This window comes from Argiope bruennichi, chromosome 6 (genome assembly GCF_947563725.1).
Source record: "Argiope bruennichi chromosome 6, qqArgBrue1.1, whole genome shotgun sequence".
Lineage (NCBI taxonomy): Eukaryota > Metazoa > Arthropoda > Arachnida > Araneae > Araneidae > Argiope > Argiope bruennichi.
In genome coordinates, this window is record NC_079156.1 from 59,396,902 (window position 1) to 59,416,348 (window position 19,447).

The 19,447-nt window shown below is 30.0% G+C and overlaps 1 long non-coding RNA gene across 1 annotated transcript in view; it reads left to right on the forward strand.

Moving 5' to 3' along the window:
- Positions 1 to 19,447, forward strand: part of LOC129971040 (uncharacterized) — a 133,874-nt gene that overhangs the window by 85,492 nt on the left and 28,935 nt on the right. The gene's annotated exons all lie outside the window — the stretch shown is intronic.

Genomic DNA, 19,447 nt, shown 5'->3' on the forward strand with positions numbered 1-19,447 from the left:
ATTCATATGTAACATTCCTATAACAAAAAATGATTAGGACAAATGCAGAAAAACAAAATGCTTTTATTAATGCATTAAACTGTATAAATTTATTTAAAAATGTGTGGAAATTAAAAAAAATGCAATAATTTATGCGTTGAGAATAGAGGCGATTTTTTTTATCAATTTATCAAAATGTTATAATTGCAGAATTGTGTGTGATTTATAAAGATGTATATATAAGGAGATATGGAAGCTTTAGAATTCATTATTTGGTATTTTTAACTACTTCAATACTTAAATTTTTTAATTCAAGTAATGTGGTTTCTTTTCGAAACTTTAATTTGTATGTTACTTGATTTACATATATACTAGCCGCCTTTGGCGACCAGCCGGTTCACCAATCTTAATGTTCGTTAAATTTTTAATAATTAAATATTTTATGCAATTTCTACTTTAATAGATTCTTCATCAAAATATTTTAAAACTTCAAATTTTGATTATCATATAATTCATTCATAATATTATAAAGGCCTTCAGTCATAACGTAATATGTATCTCTCTCATTTTCTGTTAGCACCCGTAGGATTTATGCTTTAAATTAAAGTGGAAAGAATTTATCTTCAATTAATATAATAATATTTTTTACTGAAACAAAGCATTTTTTTATAATCTGATTACTGAAAATAGAGTCACTCAGCGTTTAAACTTTACGGGCACTAAAGAATATCTTTTTAAATTTATGTAATATCTCAAGAGTTGGTCAACAAAATTTTCTTAGATTCATTATGAGCAGATCGATTAATTAACAATGTTTAAATTTAAATGCATCAAACACTAAGAAAATAAAACGAATCGTTTAAAATAAACGGTTGAAAACAGGTTTTAAAAAAACTACTTAAAAAACGATGTACTTAAAACTATAAGCATATACAAAAAATATATAACTAACATAAATACAATTTACTTACAAAAGCATGCAACTAACCCAAAAATAATTTAAACCATCCATTGATAACGGTGTCATGGCAACAATCAGAACAGAATGCGCATGCGTGAAATTTCTTCGCCTGTTACGTAACGCAAATACGTGATTTTTTCTACGCCAGTTGGGGTAACGCTATGCGGATTAGAAATTTTTAATTTCCTTTATTCTGTTTTATTTTAATTCAAAAGTACTTCAGAATGAATCTGAAAGATTGATTCATTAACAATGTTTAATTTTAAATGCATCAAACATTAAGAAAATAAACAGAACCGATTGAAATAATCCGCCGAAAAATTTTAACCCTAGCCTCATTACTGTTGGGAGAAAAAAAACTGAAGCCTTTCTCGTTTGGCCCTGGGGATAATGAAAGATTTTTTTGGCGGGAAAGTTAGTTTTTAATTAATAATTAAAATTCTAATTAAAAATTCGAAAAAAGAAACCCCAGGTGCACATTCCCAACCTCCAAGGTATACATGTACCAAATTTGGTAGCTGTATGTCAAACGGTCTGGCCTGTAGAGCGCCAACACACACACACACACACACACACACACACACACACACACACACACACATTGAGCTTTATTATAAGTATAGATAATACATGAGTTATGATTTCCCCACTCATCAATATACTCTATGTAAACAGTAGAAGTTGTCTACTCGAAACTTTCTGGCATACTTTCCAATACAGTCCCACCGGCCGTACATAATTGTGGATCTTGGTAAATCCGTGAATACCTTACATGGCATTGGTGAACAATAGCTATAAAATATAGAGCAATGACGGGAATCTAGCATTTTTACTGAATCTATCGTTCGAATTGAATTGCCTCTGCCGACGGGAACAAAACTCTGACATGGAACTTTTAATCACATGATTATATACCAAATTCAATTTATTTAAATCAGTTTTCATATTTACATGAATCTTTAAAAAGCCTATGTATTTCATAAGAATCCAAATTTAAAATGCAAAATCTATGTATTAAATACTGTCAATCTCTTTATGTTTTGTATCTATCGAGTTCACTTGTATCCGAAAAGCTAGAAAAAAGGATTTTCTCGAAATAAATTTCATTCAAATTTAGACAGAAATCTACAAATGTGGTCTCAAGTCTATACACCAAGTTTCATCCTTGTAGCTCAAAGCGTTTTAGAGTTATTGTATTCACAGAAAGTGAGACATAATGCCTAAAATGTGTTTCTCATTCAATGAGGTATAAAATGTGAAGATTTCTCAAAATCTCTAGTTCGAATATTTTGAAGATTATACTATTCTCTATACTTTGTATACAATAATGTAAAAATCAATAGCAAAAGGGACACAACTTTCTCCATGAGAGTAGTACATACTTTAGGAGAGAAAGGGGGAAATATATGTTTTTTCTTTCATCTTTTCCGATGTAATCACCACATTCTTTCAGTGTTAATGTCATAAAGGAACAAAGAATAAACTCCTCATAGCCAGGCATTTGATATTCCCTATATTTCCCATTCTGAAAGAATGCTTTTTTCTAAATAGATTTCTCTCCCATTATAGGAGTATTTTCTCTCTTTGACCATTGCCTTGCAAGAATATTGTGACTTATATTGCCCTTTAAGAGAAAAATGTTTTATTCTGTTACATGACTTAAGTTTTTGTTTGCATGTTTTCCTATTACGACTGAGTAATCGTATTCTACTAATTTTCCGTTGCATATATGGACTTGGTCATAAAATTTATCACCGACAGACAAACTTTCTAACTTTCATGAACGGTGAAAATCCAGAAAGTTATGAACTGGTTTATATGATGTTAAAATGAGTTACTTGACCATCTTTGAAATTTATAATATCAATAAGTTCTGTTTATGTATGTTTTCATCGATACTCTTTTTCATTTTGTCTGAGGTCCAAAGGCCTTTGACAGTACTTCTACTTATATAGTCGCAAATACAAGGTGCTCTTCATCACTATATATTCAGTTGTAATACAATAATTATATTCTGAATTCTTCCATAAATGGATTGGCACCTGCTAATGTCTTTCTATATCACATGACCTAACATCTTTTGAATATTTTTATGGATTACTTTCTTTCTTCTATGAATAACTGGTCTCCTATAGATGCAGCATATTTCTGCAAATGAATTCAAGAAATCGTTTTTGATATCACAGGTGATGAAACGAATCTGACTCAGAATCTTGTTCAACTATACAAAGAATACGACTCTGTATAGACATCGAATGAGTTCCTTTTGAGTATTTTTTCGCACTACAATAAATATAGTTTTTGTTCATTTTTTTCAAAATTTAATGAAAATTAAAAAAAATACATCATTACGCAATAATAATTTGAGTTCGCCCTTTCAAAAGCCTTTTAATGAATATATATATACTATCTCTGACAAAAAAATATGCATAAAACTCCAGTCTGAATAATGGAAAAAGGATCTAAATCAATAAATTTGCTTTTTAACTCTTCAAAAAAATATTCAGATAGACAAATGAAAGTTTATATTCACTGTAGAAGTACTGTAGAAAACGTGTCTTCGAATTATGTCTGCTTGTTGCGGAATACAATATTTCAAAATCGCTTTAAGGTAGGAGGATGAAATTTAATATGTGGTTTGATATGTTATCCGTAATTATAGATTTCAATCAAGGTTTGAACGAAATCCATTCATAGGAAGTTTTTCTATCTACCTGAGTACAAATGAAGACAATAACCAGAAACTTTAAAAAAAACTAGGAAAGATAAAACCAACATTGTAGTTTTAGCCTTTATGATGTTTATCCATATAAAATTATCAAAATGTGTCGTATCTCCTACTATCTACTACCTGTATATTTGCATGCATATAATTGCAATAACTAAAAAATTCAAAGACCTAGATAAATGAAATCAGATATATGCTCATGTTTCTGAAATTGTTGTTTTGTTTCAAATTTCGGTTTCAATCTGTCAAAATGAGGTGTTCAAAATACATCTTTTCACTATCCTTCAGAGATCAAATGCTCCTATGCGAGATTTTGAAAATAAAAAAATCGAGTACCCATGGTGTTCAAGGTCTTACGTAAAGTCCTTATGTATTTTGTAAAGGTAACAATGCTTTTTTAGGGAATATGCATGGATATTTTTGTCGACCATCCCTCTGGATTCATATATATTTTTGTCTTAAATATAGGTCCAGAGATATTTTACAGATATATATTATAGGAAAATATTTTATAACGCTATGTTATGATCATTGACCATTTATCAATGATAATAGTAAGAAAAGAATCATCATATCTTATATGAATAATGAATTCTATTATGCGTTTCCTATGGACGCTTTAACTGTAATTCTATTTTTCGGAAGATACTTCAAAAACGGAGATTAGAAGGGAACATAGTGGTTGGATCTCGTCGTCTTGATAGATACAGAAATGGAACAGAGTGACTACTCTCAAGCAATGGACCTTCTACGGGAAAGGATGTATCGTGGCCGGTGATGGCTGTAGAAACTCAGCCACAGTTTCTGACAATGCTGTTGTGTAATGAGATCATTTAGACTTATCCGAAATGCCTTTGGAAGAAACAGAGTAGTCAAGTAGCCACAGTTTCTGACAATGCTGTTGCGTAATGAGATCATTTAGACTTATCCGAAATGCCTTTGGAAGAAACAGAGTAGTCAAGTAGCCACAGTTTCTGACAATGCTGTTGCGTAATGAGATCATTTAAACTTATCCGAAATGCCTTTGGAAGAAACAGAGTAGTCAAGTAGCCACAGTTTCTGACAATGCTGTTGCGTAATGAGATCATTTAGACTTATCCGAAATGCCTTTGGAAGAAACAGAGTAGTCAAGTAGCCACAGTTTCTGACAATGCTGTTGCGTAATGAGATCATTTAAACTTATCCGAAATGCCTTTGGAAGAAACAGAGTAGTCAAGTAGCCACAGTTTCTGACAATGCTGTTGCGTAATGAGATCATTTAGACTTATCCGAAATGCCTTTGGAAGAAACAGAGTAGTCAAGTAGCCACAGTTTCTGACAATGCTGTTGCGTAATGAGATCGTTTAGACTTATCCGAAATGCCTTTGGAAGAAACAGAGTAGTCAAGTAGCCACAGTTTCTGACAATGCTGTTGCGTAATGAGATCATTTAAACTTATCCGAAAGGCCTTTGGAAGAAACAGAGTAGTCAAGTAGCCACAGTTTCTGACAATGCTGTTTCGTAATGAGATCATTTAGACTTATCCGAAATGCCTTTGGAAGAAACAGAGTAGTCAAGTAGCCACAGTTTCTGACAATGCTGTTTCGTAATGAGATCATTTAGACTTATCCGAAATGCCTTTGGAAGAAACAGAGTAGTCAAGTAGCCACAGTTTCTGACAATGCTGTTTCGTAATGAGATCATTTAGACTTATCCGAAATGCCTTTGGAAGAAACAGAGTAGTCAAGTAGCCACAGTTTCTGACAATGCTGTTGCGTAATGAGATCATTTAGACTTATCCGAAATGCCTTTGGAAGAAACAGAGTAGTCAAGTATGGTTATTTAAGTTATATGCCATACTAATTAATATTATTCTTTCATTGCATCTTCTGGCTCACAATTCTATATAAAATCAAATAATTTATAAATTGCGCTGCAAGAGAATTCCATTCATGAAGTGAAAAATTTGATGTAGTGAAATGATTGTATTTACTATTGAAGTAGATTTAGTAACTTACATAATTCTTCAAATTATAGCTTAAGCAAATTTCAAAGCATGAAGTCGTGTTGATCACAAAACAATCTGTCTCTTACTGACGAAATCTTTTTGTTCGAAAATAACTACAAACTATTTACAGCCATTTTTGTGTTTATTTATAATACTTTCAGGACAAAGGAAGTTAGAAAAGTTTCTCACGTCACTATAGTTTCATCGATATCCAATAAAAGTCCTTGTCCCACAAAGGAAAAGGCTTTTAGAACATATTTCTTTGAGATGTTGAATTGGAGAAGAATTAGTGAAAAAAAAATGATGAATTCGTTCTACCCATCCGAATTTTCTCTTTTTTTCCCTTTAGTCCCTTCCAGACGCTACGACGCTGCTTAGATTGAATTCTCATATTTGTTTGTTGTTTTTCGTCTGTGCTCCTCTTTTAGAGGTATGGTGGGAATGATGCAGGTTTAATCGATACGATTTTTGAATCGATATTAAAGGAGCCGGATTGAAATATGTGGGTTGGTTTCAGTTACAGATATTTACTGCTAGTTTTTCGTAAGATAAAAGCAGGTCAATGGTGTCATTGTTTTAATTGTAACGTTCCGAAGATGAAGGTACTTTGTCAAACGCTTTCATAAGTGATTAATGACAAAGTTACACTTTGCCGTTTTCTGAGTGTTAATTATTTTAAACAAACCTTAATCAATAATAGATAATGAATGGAGTTGAATAACAAACTACATATTAAGAATTAATCTGTAATAGGCAATATAAATGCTCTGCAGAAGTATTTAGTGTAGCTTAGTTTATACGAATACATCTTCGCCTATTTAGGTACTATAATTATTTTATGTTACATAGAAATACATTATCAGAAAGAAATTACGGTATTTTTGTGTGTAAAAATGAGAATTTCTATATATTTTATAAATTTAATGCAAGTAAGTATTGCATTTTATTTTATGATGACAGAATTAATATAATATTAACGCTAATTTACAGTAGTTAGTGAACTCTTACGATTTGAATTGGATTGATGCAATTCATAACAATTCAGCTAATTTTATCTATATATGAAAATTAACCCACCGGAAATCTCAATCCTATGAGGTCCCAATTCATTGACTTTCCCAAAATAATGTTTGTTCGAAATACGGTGATGGAATTTTTTACTGCCCTCGACCATCTCGAGAATGATTGTCAGACGGTGTCATTCTCTATCAGAACAAAATCAATTTTGGCAGAAAGTAATGTGAATATATTTAAAATACCTGACATATCCATTGCCCCTTCTTACGTAATTTAATAGCTGTAATGAGATTTTCTATTGATAAATGGTTTATATACTGTAAGTGAAATATATTTGAAAATAATTTTATTTTAACCTAATTCGAAAAAAAATTACTTTCAAATCATTCGAGTTTTAACAGGCTTTTGGTTTTGTTTATTCCTTTTGGGTTGAGTGGCCTCTTATTGCCCTAATTTGAATCTGTCGTCATTAAATTCCTAGAACTTTCTCAGTTAATTTGTTATCTTCTCTTCTAATATTAAACAAGTTCAGAGTGATTTCCCATATTTTTTTTTCATCTTTATGTCTTGTAATTGAACTGTGACGCTGCCCATTCATGGATTTAAAAGAGAATAATACAAAAAAGTTAATTGTTTCGATTATCATGAGAGAATATATTTTAATTTTAAAGAACTCTACGGTGTATTTCATTTAACATGGAATAAAATTTCGTATAAGCTACGATCAATATGTCTAATCGGCTATTTTTAATAACAGTTGAAGTTAGAATTAATAATAACCGATTAACCACATTTTTTGTAATAGATATACATAAGAAGTGCATCTTTCAGCTCTAGATTGTCCTTTGCCCTTTATACGATCCGAAATTCTTTTTTTTTCTTTGAGAATTCCTTCTTCGACCCAAGTGGTCATTGAACTTGTAGTGGTAAGTTTTTGATTCCGCATTGCGGAGGGTTTAAAGATCGCTCTGGTATTAATCACATTAATGTTAAAGATGTTCCAGGTAAACATATTTTGAGGTTGTTATGATATAACTCTAAATTATTTTTCACCTGAAATTCCTATGCGTGATATAATAGGATTGAATAATTAAAATAAGTAAAGCCTCGTATTTAACAGATATGAGAAATTGGGAAGTTAATGCAATTTCCGACAGTTTAATTGTTATAAATATTTTATAACATATGATATGCATTATTTTTTACAGTGTTTCGAATAAGAATAATAATTCATTGGGAATACTATACACTATTATTAAACGAAATGATACATGTTTTTTTACGGCTTCCGAGTTTACTTGGCGATTTTCAAATTACGTCAAGAACTCCAAAATAATAGGATTGCTTAGCTATTTTTAGATAACGTCAAGATCATCTAATTCCATTATGCATAAAACGCAAAGATGATTATATCTCCTGCTTTTCTTTTATACCGAGGGGGAAGGGGCAATTTTCAGATCATACCAAGATCGCCAAAGCTGAGTTTTAATCGCCAAATTGTCAGCAGCTTGCATTTTTTTTTTTTTTTTTTTTTTTTTTTGCGAATTATCCCGATATTATTAAAGTTAAGAAATACGAAAAATATTTAGTTTAAAATTATGGTATGTTTCCTTATAAATGCTGGAGATATTACAATATGATTTTATTTTAATGTGAATTTTAATAATTCTCCAAATCAAGTTTCTTAAGACTATCGGAAATCATAAAATATTATAAAATTATCTTCTTCCAAATTTTACAAAAAAAAAAAAAAAAAAAAAAAAGGCTGAAATGGTGGAAAAAACTAATAAATATCTCTATGCAAGCGAAATGGGACTAGCGGAAGAATGATTTTATATCAATAGGCTTGATGAAAAATTACAGGATGTGTTAAATGATTTTTAAAATTCAGCGAATGAATCACCGAGCTGGTTTTTCTACTAAATTATTAATAATTCATTAAGAATGATTTTACATTTAATTACATAATATAAATAATAGCTTACAGCATGAAATAGGAAGGTAGGTATTTTAGGTAGATCAGAGGTAGTAGGCAGATAATTCCATTTTATATTTAATGTTAAATACTTCAAAACAACTTTCAAGTTAACCCTTTAAAGGGCTATTTTTTTCTAGTCATATAATGTAAAAATATTTTTAGGCTTGAAATTAGAATAAGAAAAGAAATTCATTTAGCTAATTAGATAAATTTAATTTGATTAATTAATTTGATTAATTAATAATTAAGTAACAAATCAAGACATATCATTTTGTGTAAGATAAAGAACTGAAGCATCTAAGTTTCTGTCTTTCTAAAAAAATGTGTCAGAACTGATGCCAACCTACATAATTTCATACTAAGATTGATAAATTTGGTGGGAAGCATACTTCACACGGCCCTAGAAAGGGTTAATGTCTATCTGTGACAAAGATAACTCAAAAACAATTTGAGCTAGATGGATGAAATTCGATAAATTTTCATGACACCAAATTTGCAGATTTCAATCAAAATTTGAGCAAATTCAATTCAGAGAAACTCTGTCTTTGTATAGCTATAGCTACAAAAAAAAAATCGAAGAGACTTAGATAGATCTGATACACAAATTTAACATCTATATATAAGCAACTATCAAATTTTGTGCCAAATCCTGCAAGAGGGTGATCTGATATTGATCTGTACTTTCAAAAGCTATAATTTAGAAACTCAATTATTTAAATATATCACATTTTATCATTAAATATAAATATCTGTCATTTTATGACTACAATTGTAATTGTTTGGGAAATATGGTTTCTAGTGGTTGGGGTAAAATATGTCAAGAAACTAGTTCTATTTTCGGATAATATTAACTGCATATTAAGCAATAATCGCCAAAACCCTCGCCAAAGATTATAAGATTCAGTAAAAATGAATTCCCACCTGAGGTTTATATTTGGTAATTATTATTTTGATTACATGAAACATTATTTGATTACATATACAATTTCAGGAACGTGCTTCATTATTGATTCGGCTAACAATCCAAAGAATGCTTGAAGTTTTCATGGGTTATATGTAATTTTCTATATGAATTATGGCATTATGGTTCATTTAAATTAATAATTTAGTAAACAGTCAAGAAAGCTTCTCTTTTGTGTGTTTCAAAGTATTTGTGACAAAAATGGAAGAAAATCTATTTTGTAGTTAGTAAATAAAACAAAGAACGATCCAGTTACAGCATACTGTTTTCAACGAATGAAAATCAAACTTAAACATTGAAGAATGCTTATGCTTCGCCATTGAATGACTTTGTATTAGAAAATCATCAAGATGCTCAGATGCGATGTAAATGTTTCGATTTTTTCGATCAGTCAAATTTTGGCAGTATGTAACTGTCATTTTCTAGGTGAATATAGTTTATTGAATACGACCTCGTTATTTTGAATTTTAGATATTTATCAGAAAAGTTTTTAAAAATATCACAAAGAAAAACTGATTAGGAAGAAACTATTCAAATGAAGTAATTTTTATTTTTAATTAAATTTCCATCTGTTAAAAACTATGTTTTTAACATAAACAACAATATTTTTTTTTTATCTTAAATCAAATTTTCTTAAATTAGATTACCTTAATCTTAAATTATATTTTCATTGGCTTTAATGCTAAATAATTATAAAATTTGAATATTAAAGATTCACTGACTAAAAAAAATCTTGCTTTCTGTCAAAGAAATTTTTCAGATCGAAATTCAGTCATTTTTGGAAAAATATATTTTTCAAATAAATAATATTAACTATTTTCTAGGGCGGGGAGGGGGTATTTTGCCAACGAACAGAGGTGAGTTTGTCGTAAGTTAGAATATAACATCAGTGCACAGGTCAATTCAAACAGAATTTATGATTCTAATTCATTGAAGAGATTTCTTCATCAAAATAACCATTACATGAACTATTATAGCATTTTCTGATATTTTAATAAACAAATGTTGATTTTTGGGCCATGAAATGAGAAACTAAGTAATGAATCCAAACCATTCTTCCACGTTTCTGGGTGTCAAAAATCGATCACTTTATTTCTCAGAGACGAGTTCATTTATTTATTTTTTTATCTTCTTCAACCTCATTTCTATGATAAATGATCCAGGAAGGTACTAAAAACATAATTTATCAATAAATGCGTTTGATGAATTTTCTTTCCGAAGTTTTGCCCGTGACTTTTAAGGTATTTACTCATCTTTCATTAAGTTTGGTTTTTACATTTTCTCCCACCTGATACGGGAAGTTTGAAGTTTTTTGATATTTGTATTGATGATAAAATTCAATTTCACATTCATTAATTACATTTTATCGAGGAAGCCGCATAAGTGAAAAAAAATCGGGACGAAAGATTCTTACCACGCCAAATGTAATTTCGAATTTATTCTAGCATTTTGCCGCGCCGCTAAGCAATAAATATCCATCCGATGAATGATGGTACGAATTAGTAAGATTTCTAATTTGTAAAATTTAGAAGCTCTTTCTTGTTATTTTTTTCTTCTTTCTCGAATGCAAATCTCGGAAAATAAATATTGATTGATCAAAAGGAGTGCAATTTTGAGTTACAGATATTTTTTTAGATGGATTCTTATACGAAGACTAAATACTGCAATGGTTCTTATGACTAGACTTCGGTAAAATTTCTTCAGTTCTTCATTGATCGTGATTCCAAGAAACCAAAGCCAAGCTTTGCCCATGCTATCTTATGAACAAAATAACTGAGAAATTTTGCTTGGATTTTAACTGACATGGAATATGTTGTTAGAAATGTAAACATTCTCGTACGAGCTCGTAAATGGCCCATCTATCTCAAACGGGGTGAAAATGATGGGGGTTGAAATGTTCATTTCGCCATAACTTTCTCAATATCGAAAATATAAAAATAAATCCAACTATCCAAATTATCGTCTCATTAAGACGAACCACTTTTGTATTTAATGTTTTTCGATAACTGCAATATCTTAGAAGTTAGGGACGGAAAAGTTATTTCTCAAACTCTAATTTTAACTTGGGCCGCGGTGGCTGATGGTAAGGTCTCGGCTTCGGAACCGGATGGTTTCAGGTTCGTGTCCCGATTCCACCGAAGAACCGTCGTGTAAGGGGGTCTGTTGCACGTTAAATTCCAAACAAAAGTCCTCCTGCTGGTGTGGCGTGGTGTGTAGAGGGGATGCCAGCTCAGGTGTCGTCCTCGTCATCTGACCGAGGTTCAAAATTACGAGGTCCGTCCCAAAATAGCCCTAATAGATAAATTTAATTTGATTAATTAATTAATTTGGTTAATTAATAGTTAAGTAACAAATCAAGACACATCATTTGGTCTGAGATAAAGAACTGAAGCATCTAAGTTTCTGACTTACTCAAAAAATGTGTCAGAACTTACGCCAAACTACATAATTTCATACAAAGATTCATAAATTTGATGGGAAGCCTACTTCCCACCAAAGAAGAAAGGGTTAACGTATGCGCAAAAGCGCGGAAGGTTTTATAGTCCATTGTCAAACAATACATTTGCTTTCCAGCTTTCTGAGAGGAATTTTATTTTTACATTTAGTCATTTGCATAAATAAATGACTGATAAATTCTCGTGGTTATACTTTCCAAATACAATACATTAACAATTATTTTAGACAACTTTTGTTTTTTATTGATAAAAAATGGGATTGGTATCCATTTTCGAATAAAATTTGATGAACATTTCCTTCCTTTATTTTTAAACAAAATAGTACAAGATAGAGATTAAACAAAAAAGTTAGGTATTAACTTGATTCATCTATTTGTTTACCAAAGTGTAATTGCAAATTTCTAAAACACATTTAAATATGCTTTGGTCATTTGTCTTCTTATTAAATAATTGTCTACTTTCTTGATACGATGTTACATTAGAGCTGTGGATATTTACTCGATTAATCTCTATTTAACGTATGCTTAAGAGTTACATATAGTTTTATCTTTCACGCAGGATTGTTTTAATACAGAATTATTGTTGAACTGTTACTTATTACCAGTATTAGGATGAAATATAAGGAAAAAATAATTGACAATTTGTGGTAAAAAATGAATTTAAGATAATGAAATGTATTTTAAGGTAATTAAAAAGTTACCACTGAAATCAAAGCATTTGCTAACATTTTAAATTGTTATAGTTATTTGGAATGCTGATAGCAATTAAACATAATTGGAATTCCGGAACATAAAAATAGCAATTTTGGTAACACAAATTAAGTACACGTGTTATTGCTTCTTTGAGACATTTTATACTAAAAATATTTCATTAGTTACAGTCAGCATCACCTGCCTTTAAATACTTCCAAGGAGGCTCCACAAATAATTGGACGGGTAGCTGTGGAAAAAGTAAGGCGGGCTCACTTCTTCTTATATTAAAGTAATGACTTATTGTTGAAATGCCTCTATTACGAGGACGTGATGTCTTTCTAGAGAAGGGTCATGGCCAGTCATGCCTTTTACATTTTCAAAAGTAGTCATTGTGTTATTGTCGCGAAAGCCATCATACAATTTAACTCGACCTAGTCAATGTGGGGTAATTGTTTATTGAATTGTCAATTAATATTTCTTTCACCTTAAATGCTATAGAAGTCTGACTTCTAGCTCATGAAACTCGCACACATTCGCTTGCACAGCCCTTTTTTTACATGGGGGGCACCTTTACACACCTCACAGATAGAACACAGATGAAGAACAACCATGCCCTAACCGGGATGTGAACCCGGGACGCCCACATCACGAGGAAGATGCGCTACCCCTATGCCAGGGGACCGGCATATTATTCATGAAGTTCTAGTTTACAATTTTTAAAAAAATCCAAAGTATAGAAATATCTTGTTTAAGTTTTGCATCTTTAGAAAATCGATCAGAAAACACATTATCTCAAAATAAAAAAACTCGAAGAAGAGATAAATCTAAATTTAGAACCGGGGATTTAAAAAAAAAAAAAACATTCTTCTGGTGCCTGAGCAAAGATAATATACGAAGCATGAACCCTGTCCTAACATGCCTTTCTGCCATAACTAACAATTTTCTACTGTTCCAAGAATATTCCGTAGAGCGTGACTATCATTAGCGACCAAATTAAAATAGCCAAGCTTCTCATTTTAAGTTTAAACTGGGAAAGAAAGACTAGAGTAAAACTTTTTCCTATTTTGGAAGAAGGGTGTTACTTGAGAGCAGCTCAAATTATGCTAAGAATGTGTATTAAGGGGTTCGTCGTCAGCCAAATGATTTGCGGAGATCCTTTGTATTGTGTTTAGCCTCTCGGTGAGCTTTCTGGTCTTTTTTTTCGAACGTGATGGCACTTCTTGAACTAGTTGAGTACAGAAATTTCTAAGATAAATATTTTGTATTTTGTTCATGCTTTAAATAATTAGATCTGAACTTGTTTATTACCATGAAAGAAAATGCTGCCACCGCGCTTTTGTAGCTTAGAAGGACACTATTTTTCTGTCTCTCATTTACTTAAAAGGTCTATTTTTAAAAAATAAATAGAAACCTGCGAATTTTGCATCTTAGGAAAGAGACACTGTGCATTCCTATTACCATTTGGGATAACATGAGATGCCCACAATTTACATAAAATTGATGCATATGTGTGCTGGTGAAGTTACTAAAATTGAAAAAAAAGATGGCAATTATTTCTGGAATTATCGAAATTAAATTGAATTATTAAACTAAAATTATATCTGAAAGCAAATTTTTAAAAAAAATGTTTTAAAAATGATATTTATATAATAATTTGCTCTGTAGTTTCAGATAAGAAATTTTAATGTTTTGATTAGTTTTAATTAAACTTTAAGGAACGGTGAACCCTTCCGTTTCAATCTATTAAATAATTAAGTGTCAAATATGGCCGGTATAGGGTAAATGGTCTACTCGGTGTAACTTTCTGAATTATTTTTACATCGCGGAATTTAGATACTGAAGCATATTAAAAATATAATTGTATTAAAATAATTTAACTTCAGAGAACTCTCGAAATATATTTAAATTAAAGCAATGGAAATCCTGTGCTTGCCTGTGGGATTCTTATACAGTATTTTAAAACGTGCTTAAAATCACGTTTAAGATTAATCAGAAACTAATCAAAATGTTTTTATTTTTATTTAATTGAAATTATAATAAGAATTTCAGCGAATTTGCTCCGAGTTGCTCATTACGATTTTCCAAGGCATAAATATATATTCCAAGTTTGGTTAGCTTAAGATAAAATATATCCTGTAAATTGACAACACGCGCATACAAACATACACGCATTCGTCTTTATTATTAGAAGAAATATATAAGTAGTTTCAAACTGCTCATAATATTAGGTTCTTTCTTTGAATTTATTTACCATTTTGTTGCAATAAGTGTTCAACAGACGCAAAATATTTAGTTACATTTGTGTAATTGTAAGTAGAACTTGGATAGGCAACACTCAAACTGCAAATTATTCTGATTTTAAAATATTTTATTTTCTAAAAAATCAAAACTTGTTCATTCGGTTGCTGACAAGCATAATTTTATTTAAATTATAAACATGTAATATATTTTATATATACGTTATGCAATTATTCTGGCTTTTTTCAGAGCAATGGTGGCTTGGTGGTAAGGTCTCGGATTCGGAATAGGAGGATTTCAGGTTCTACTCCCGATTTCAACGAAGAACCGTCGTGTAAGGGGGTCTGGTGGACGTTAAATATGTCGCAGCCAAATGTCTTCCCTCTGTTGTGGTGTGATAGGTGCCAGCTGAGGTCTCGTCCTCGTCATCTGACCGAAGTTCAAATTATGATGCACTCAAAATAACCCTAATGTTGCTTTAAAATGGGACGTTAATATAACAAAACCAAACTAATCGGGCTCTTTTCAAAATATGTATCCCTTTTACATAATTCAATAACAGTGCTTATGTCTTTAAAATGTGACTACATGTCTAGACAAGGGGGAAAGAGTCACGCTTGCATTTTTCAAGAAAATTACACAACAAATAAATAAAACAAAACTGAAATCATTACGAATTTACCTTTCCTAACACTTATAATCTGAATAGACCATTATTTATTAAAGGTATTCTTCTCTTTATAGTTACTTTAGGAATGATAGCAAAAGTAAAGATCATAAAAAAACTTATTTAAATATGTTCATTAGAAAGATTTAAAATTCTTTGATAAATTATTTTACAGGGTGAATAAATGTCTTCAAATATTAAAAAAAATGAGCAGAAAATAGCCACTAACAAACAAAGTAAAAAGCAAACAAACTAAGTAAAAAAAAAAAAAAAAATCGCCCCATTAGTAGATTCGAGACCTTTAATAGCTCAATGAGTTATTAGCGAAAACCCTTTCTAAAGCAAACCAAAAATAATACTTAATTCAGTGCATCACAGGCTCCAATACAGCGAAGAGTCGCCGGAATCGAATGAATGTAAATTTGTTCCCCTGGCCTTAATCTGGCTTAATAAAGTGAAGTTATATGACGAACTAAATATTACGGAATGGTGAATTAGGGGAAATCGCTTGGGGCAATTACCGGCTTTTAGCTTTATTAAAAAAAATACAAGCTTTTCTGCGTGCGGATTGTGTAATGGAAGAGTTGTTCTTATATAAGTGTGGAAAATGCTGGGTGCTATCAAGAGTTAAATTGGAACGATGCGTGAAGTTAGGTTTGCTATTTTGTGTAATTGGTTTTATCTATATAAATCTGAGGTGCATAAAACTGTAAAATTCTTGTAATATTTCCATTTATATCAGTTCAAGTAACAGTTTTATTTTAAAATTTACTGGTATACATTTTTTTTTCGTGTGTAATTTGCAGAGATAGATAAAAATCAATTGAATATTTGTTCGTAACTTTCCAGTTTTGGATAAAAGAATGTAACTCAAGAATTTACCGTCAGAGTATGTTATAAATAAGCTCATTGTATATCTTAAAAATATTTTATGGATACCACCTAGGCTGATTACAACATATCTAGATATCATCTTTATGTTTGCAATTGATTCAGTTCTTAAGTTTTAGATATATATCTTTCTGGAAGTCTACCTGTTTTAATGTTTCTCATAACTTATATTTTCTTTGATCATGATGTCTAGAATATGAGCATATATAATAAAATTCAACTTTTGAATAATATTCAATTTATTTCACCACGGGTGGAATATTTTGTACATGAGAGGAGCAATGACAAAAAGATTCCATGGTTTACATCGCGACACAAGAGCAAAGTAGAAAATATTTTTCCCCGAGTGATCTCGAAGAGATTCTTTTAGAGATTTCTTTGACACGTATAGACTTAGGGAAGGGAATCTTAGGTATCTTTAAAAGGAATGCGTAGGTGTTACAGATTTTAAGCCTTTGCTCGGAGCGTGAGAAATTTCTATAGTCATCAGTTTTCTAAAATGCGTGTTAAAAATAATTAAGTGAAAAAGTGGATTTGGATCAGAAATTAAGAGACCAATTTAGAATGAAGTAACATGGGCTAATTTAAGATAAAAAAATATGAAATTAATTTAAAATTTAAATTAGATATATGAACAAATTATGGGTATATTACAGGGAGGGTATGATATATTAATGCATTATATATAATTTTGTAATGATAAAAGCTTTTATAAAAATATATAAAACATAAGATTATTCAGATTATATAACAACGAATAATAATATAATATGAATATAATAAATCATGTTTTTTTTATATAATCATCAAGTATTTCTGTTTCAAATCTTAATGTATAAATTTCCTAAATAGTTATTTACTTATAAAAATTATATGAAGAGAGAATACAGATAGTAATAAGCAATGAATATAAGTAAAAATGATCTCGTATATTTCATAAATAATTTTAAGGCTGGTTTGTAAATATATATTTCATGTTTAAGTCAATAAACTGAATTTCAAAAATGTTAAACTTTTTAAATTAAGGTATCGTTTATTATGTTTTATTTTTTTCATTCTACTTTCATTATCTGATCGCAAAAAATACACGTTATGCTTTTGTGGAAATTAATTTAAATCAGATGCATATATTTTTGATAAATTTCAATTTTAATAAGTTCTCAAAGCCGAACTTCACCTTAAATTTATAAACAAAATTTTGCAGATAATAAAAATCGTTTTCTATTCGCAATCATAAAAATCAGATGCTACATTTATGCAAAACAAAAAAAAATTGTGATTATTGATTTCTTTATTCTAAAATGTTTTAAATTCTTTTGCTGTGAAGAACAGAGATTAGAAGTATTCGAATTTCTGCAAAGCAATGGCCTCAGATTTTCCCACTCAAATTTTTACGTATAAAATAAAATATTAAATTATTTTATGTTCTGCAAAAAAATCTAAGTTTTCTTGAAATACAAAAAACTAACAAACAAGCCAATTTATTTAAAGTCAGCAGAAATTTTATTTAAAAAATACCACACCTCTCAATAAAAATTCTAACTTTCCTGAAACCTTCTCTATTTTCATACAAATATACAACGTTTCTCCAAATATTCTTATTTATTTATCTCTAAACGAAAGTAAACACAGAAATCCAACGAGAATATTGTTTAGAATGAGATTCAGAATACTGATGGTAAGCTATGTCAAAGAGAAAAACTGAACAGTAAACCTAATGCATTCCTCTTTTTTTCCCTTGAAATCTGAGAGCTACTTTAGGGTAAGGCAGGAAAGTAAGCATATCATGTGGCTACAAAATTCACTCTGAATAATAAATAAGACAAAATGACGTCACTTAAAGATATTTGAGGTTACAGTTACGAAGACACTGCCGAAGAATTCGAATTTGGGTTTTAAGAAACGTGCTGTGAATCGTTGAATGGTTGTAAGTGTATTCAATCGATAGTACGAGTGCTGAATGTTGTATAAATGTGCTGATTTTGAAAAAGAAAAGTAAAAGAAAGAAAGAAAGGAGTTGTATTTGTACTTTGCAAGCAAAAGGAATGTTGTTTCTTAAAATGTTGTTGATATTATAAGAACGGTATGAAGCTATGAAGTAGTAAGCTATAAAGCTATATTCGAATACATTAGAAAATCCTTGTATGAAATGTACATTAATTTTTCAGGACAGCATAAATTTAAAACTAAATTCGAGTTTATCAGAAAAGGAATGGGATTGAAAAATGTATTACTAATTTTCCTTTTTAATTATTTTAGATTATAAAATGCACTTTTTAAGCACAGAAGTTAAGTAAATGGTTTTTGCTAAATTTCTGAAGAATTATAGTATTTCAGTGATTCGTTCTTTAATCTACAATTTAGCAAAAACGTTGCTTATCCACGGAAGTTGAATTTTTCTAGAAGAAAATTAATAGTAAAGTGCTATTTTTTTGTTTTATATTATAAATAAAACTTAATTAGTTCTAGTTGTTTCATTTTGAAAGTATGATATTTTTTGGATAAAGAAAAATATAGTGTATATATAAATTATTAATGAAAGGAAAAAAGATAATCTACTAATCTTTAAAAAAAAGGGAAAGATGTACTTACTGTGTTTCGCATTTTATTTTGCTCGTTCATTAACTTTCAGATTAACTTCAATTTGTCTTTAACTTAATCTATTCACTTTCAATTTGACTTTATATTTATTCAATATTTCAAATGTTTTCTATTTCTGATTTTAAATTATGTATATAGAAATACAATGTTTATTAGCTAATGGCTAACAATGGAATTGAAAACATTTTAAAGGGATTTTTTGTAACATAAAATTTTATAAAATTTCCAAATTATTTTAGTTAACAATGTATTGATAACGCTTTTGTTTTATTATTTTCAAATTTTTTAACT